This window comes from Larimichthys crocea, unplaced genomic scaffold (genome assembly GCF_000972845.2).
Source record: "Larimichthys crocea isolate SSNF unplaced genomic scaffold, L_crocea_2.0 scaffold532, whole genome shotgun sequence".
In the NCBI taxonomy this organism is placed as follows: Eukaryota; Metazoa; Chordata; class Actinopteri; family Sciaenidae; genus Larimichthys; species Larimichthys crocea.
In genome coordinates this window covers 453,965-459,013 of record NW_020856961.1, presented here as the reverse complement: position 1 = coordinate 459,013, position 5,049 = coordinate 453,965, and the positions used below count along the sequence as shown (strand labels likewise).

At 46.7% G+C, this 5,049-nt stretch overlaps 1 protein-coding gene across 3 annotated transcripts in view; it reads left to right on the top strand.

Annotated features, from left to right (window-relative positions):
* Positions 1-60: 60 nt before the first annotated feature.
* The window catches only part of LOC104939522 (CSC1-like protein 2), a 27,866-nt gene continuing 22,877 nt past the window's right edge, over positions 61-5,049 (top strand). For 2 of the 3 annotated variants that reach the window (XM_010756070.3, XM_019260044.2), the window contains exon 1: positions 62-405. The gene's annotated coding sequence lies outside the window, so the exon portion shown is untranslated. Of the gene's footprint in view, positions 406-5,049 lie in introns of all 3 variants that reach the window. The other variant, XM_019260046.2, reaches the window with a different exon arrangement.

The following is a 5,049-nucleotide window of genomic DNA, read 5'->3' as shown; positions in this document are numbered from 1 at the left end:
GAGGAGTACTGCGTCTTAGACCTTGTTAGATGTCGTCTCTCCCCCCTCCTCCCTCTCCTCCCTCTCCTCCCTCCTCCTCCTCCTCCTCCTCCTCCCAGCAGCAGCGGCTCCGCTCTGTTTCTATTCACAGAGAGACCTCCTCCATTTTAGCCCCGACAGCCGGGGAGCAGCGGCACGCAGCGGACTGAGTGGCCGGCGGAGGGACACGCTGCTGCGGCGCGGAGGTTTACAGAGCTCGGCCGTGAATCAGCCTTTTTTCTGGGATGGCGGCGCTGCGGCAGGACGCAGCCGGGGCGGCGGAGGAGCAGTGAGGAGCAGTGAGGAGCAGTGAGGAGTGAACGTGCTCTGCGGTGCAGTCTGTGGATTTAACGGAGCAGAGGAGGAGGATCGGCTTCGGATGGTCAGGTACCGGATTTATTCTAATTGGGTTTATTCATCACGAGCTTTATTCTGCGGGCTTTGTCTGATCTCCTCAGCGGGGGATTATCCGCGGACAGGCCGCTGCTGCAGCCTCACCGGCGGCCGGCCCGGGTCCACCCGGACAGCATCCACCCAGCCTCCGCGCCGCTCCGCGGATCTCTCGGTGGGGGTGGCGGTGCTGGCTTATGTAACGTGTGCGCAGAGGACACCGAGCTGTCCGTCCGTCTGTCCGCACCGATAATGTGATTTCCCCTCTGACAGACAGACAGGCAGACAGACGGAGTCCGTTTAACGCCTCCACGAACGGCCTTTATCCCGTATGAGCGGGTCCGGATCGGGTCTAACGTCGGTGTCGGTTCTGAATGTCTGGTATCGTCGCTCTGTGTTTGACATTGGGTCCGGACGGGCAGCGGATGCTCGCCGACCAGGTGAGGCCAGACTGCAGGTGCAGCAGGCCCGCTGCCTGATCCACACACTAACGTGACCTCAGCACCGTGTGATCAGGAATCAATAATATACACACATATGTACAAATATATACACACAGGCCTGAAATATATACATATGTACAAATACATACACACAGGCCTGAAATATATACATATGTACAAATATATACACACAGGCCTGAAATATATACATATATGTACAAATATATACACACAGGCCTGAAATATATACATATGTACAAATATATACACACAGGCCTGAAATATATACATATATGTACAAATATATACACACAGGCCTGAAATATATACATATATGTACAAATATATATATACACAGGCCTGAAATATATACATATATGTACAAATATATATACACACACAGGCCTGAAATATATACATATATGTACAAATATATATACACACACAGGCCTGAAATATATACATATATGTACAAATATATATACCACACAGGCCTGAAAATATACATATATGTTACCAAATATATACACAGGCCTGAACTGAAAATATAACCATATGTACAAATATATACACCAGGCCTGAAACTATACATGTACAATTATTACACACAGGAACTGAAATATCTATACAATGTCAAATATATACACACAGGCCTGAAATATATACATTATATGTACACTATATACACACCGGCCAAATATATACCATCTGTACCAAATAGACACAGGCTGAAATATTACTATAACTATCTGCCAAAAGATTATACACACAGGCCTGAAATATATCGATGTACAAACTATATTACACAAGGCCTGAAATATATACCATGTACAAATATATACCACACCGGCCTGAATATATACATTGTTACAAATATATACACACAGGCCTGCATTTACAAAAACCACAGGCAGACCATTTAAATAGTCAAACTATAGACCACCACCAGGCCTGTAAATATGAACATATATGTACAATCTATACCAGGCCGGAATATATACTATGCAAACACAGGCCGGAAAATCAGACATGATGTACCAATAAAATTTACACACACACAAGGCCTGATAAATGAGCTATCATAGATGTACAAATATATACACACAGGCCTGAAAAGTTGATATAACAGAGGACAAAAGAGTACACACAGGCCAAAAGTAGACAGAGAGTACAAACGATGAGAACACACAGGCCGTGAAAGAGATCTACAGAGGGACAAATCTAATACACCCCACCCACACTACCACAACACACACACACACACCCACCGGCCGTGACCTATAGACCTTATATATTCTATAGATAGAGAGTATGAGTACGACCCAGGCCTGAGAATAGATACATATATGTACAAATATATTACACACAGGCCTGAATAGTGATCGGACATACGGTACTAAAGTATCTAGAGAGTAGGAGAGATCTCTATATATACATCACACACCACCACACACACACACACACCACCACACTACACACACAGCGGAATATAAGCTATTGGAAACAGAGAGGGACACACACAGCGTGAAATATTCTACAGACAGAGACACCAACATATAGATAGAGATACACACAGGCTGTGAAAAAAAAAAAATCTCTATCTTATTATTATATGTTTTATATTATATATTATATATATATACACACACACACACACACACACAACACCCACACACACACACACCACAGGCCTGAAATTATATACATATAGTACAAATATATATATATATATACACCACACACACACACACACACAGGCCTGCAATTATCTCCATATATGTACAAATATTCCTACACCAGGCTGGAACTATACATACAACGAGTTTTAAATCCGGAACTCCGCTCCGCCTCCTCACTCGGGCCGTACAGCCAGACAGGAGCTGAGCTCCCTCGCTTTGGTGTTATACTAATCCGAGGCGTAGCTACCTTACACGACTTTTAAAATCCATTCGTTGGAACTCCTCTCTTTACCATGTAAAAATCAGTAGGTACATCAGTCTGTTCCATCATCGCTGTTTCAGAGTGCGTGTCAAGAAGCTTAAGAATGAATCGTTCCGCTTGTTTATGATATAAACTGAATCAATGAGTTGTTGTGACTCCAGGTCCGTGTGTTCACTGATATAAAACCTTGATCAGTGCAACTCCAGTCCGTGTTTCACTATATTAAAACATAATCATTGACACTCCAGTCCCATGTGTTCATGATATAAAACCCCTGAATCAGTGAAACTCCAGTCCAGTTTCACCTGATATAAAACCTGAATCCTGCTGAAAACTCCAGTCATGTTTTCCACTGATTAAAACCTGAATCAATGCGACTTCCAGTCCATGTTTTCACTGATATTACACCTGAATCAATGAGACTCAGTCCGTTTTTCACTGATATAAAACCTGAATCAATGAGACTCCAGTCTGTGTTTCACTGATATAAAACCTTGAATAGTGAAAACTCCAGGTCGTGTTTTCATGCTATACAACTCTGATCAATGAACCCTCCAGTCCCTTGTTTTCACTGATATAAAACGATCAATGTTGTCAGGAGAGAGCAACAGACAGGACAGGGGGAGTAACTGGTAGTCTAGTATTAGGCAGCATAACTAAGAGACTGGATGTTTGGCGCCATCTGTCTGAAGTCCTGTCTCCTACCACATTCTCCCTCATCTCCGTCTCTCCACCACCTCCTCACCTCCTCATACTCCGGATCTAACCCCTCCCCCCCATCATCCCCCCTCCTCATCCTACCTCTTCTCCCTCCTCCTCCTTCGTCTCTCCACCCTCATCCCTCACCCTCTCCCCCTCCTCCCCTATCCCCTTCTCCCTCCTCCTCCTCCTCCTCTCCCCCTCCTCCCTCCCCCCTCCTCCCTCCTCCTCTCCTCCCTCCTCTCTTCCTCCTTCATCCTCCCCGCAGCCAGCGGCTTCCGCTCTGTTTCTATTCCACGAGAGACCTCCTCCATTTTAGCCCCGACAGCCGGGGGATAGCGGCCACGCCGGCGGATGAGTGGCCGGCGGATGGACACGCTGCTGCGGCGCGGAGGTTTTACAGGCTCGCCGGGAATCGCCTTTTTTCTGGGATGGCGGCCGCTGCGGCAGGGGACGCAGCCGGGGCGGCGGAGGCGCAGGAGGAGCATGAGGAGCAGTGAGTGAGTGCACGTGCTCTGCTGGTGCAGTTGGGATTTACGGAGCAGAGGAGGAGGTCGGCTTGGATGGTCAGGTACCGGATTTTATTCTAATTGGGGTTTCTCATCACGAGCTTATTCTGCGGGCTTTTGTCTGATCTCCTCAGCGGGGGGATTCTCCCGCGGACAGGCCGGCTGCTGCAGCCTTCACCGGCGGCCCGCCCGGGTCCACCCGCCGGACAGCATCCACCAAGGCCTCCGCGCCGCTCCGGGATCTCTGGTGGGGGGGCGGTGCTGCTTATGTACGTGTGCGCAGAGGACACCGAAAGCTGTCGTCCGTCTGTCCGCCCGATAATTGTGATTCCCCTCTGAACAGACAGGACAGGCAGACAGACGGAGGTCCGTTTAACTCTCCACGAACGGCCTTTATCCCGTATGAGCGGGTCCGGATTCGGGTTTTCAACGCGGTGTCGTGATGAATGCTCTGGTTATCGTACGCTCTGTGTTTGCATTTGGGTCCGGAAGGGCAGCGGATGCTCGACCGACAGGTGAGGCCTGACTGCAGTGCAGCCGGCCCGCTGCTGCTCCCACACACTAACGTGACCTCAGCCACCGTGTGATCAGGAATCCAATAATATACACCACATATGTTACCAAATATATACAAACCAGGCCTGAAATATATACATTTGTACAATATTACACACAGGCCTGAAATATATACATATTGTACAAATATATACACACAGGCCTGAACATCTACACACATTATGTACCACCCCAAAAATATATACACACAGGCCTGAACATATATTACATATATGTACAACTTATACACACAGGGCCTGAAAAATATATACATATGTTACAAATATATACACACAGGCCTGAAAATATATACCTAGTACCAAATATATACACAGGCTGACTGAAAATATAGTACCATATGTACAAATATATACACACAGGCCCTGAAATCTACATCTTACAAATAATAACCCACAGGCCTGACCCCCATATATACATATATGTCAAATATAGACCACCCACAGGCCTGAAATATGAACATATATGGTACAAAT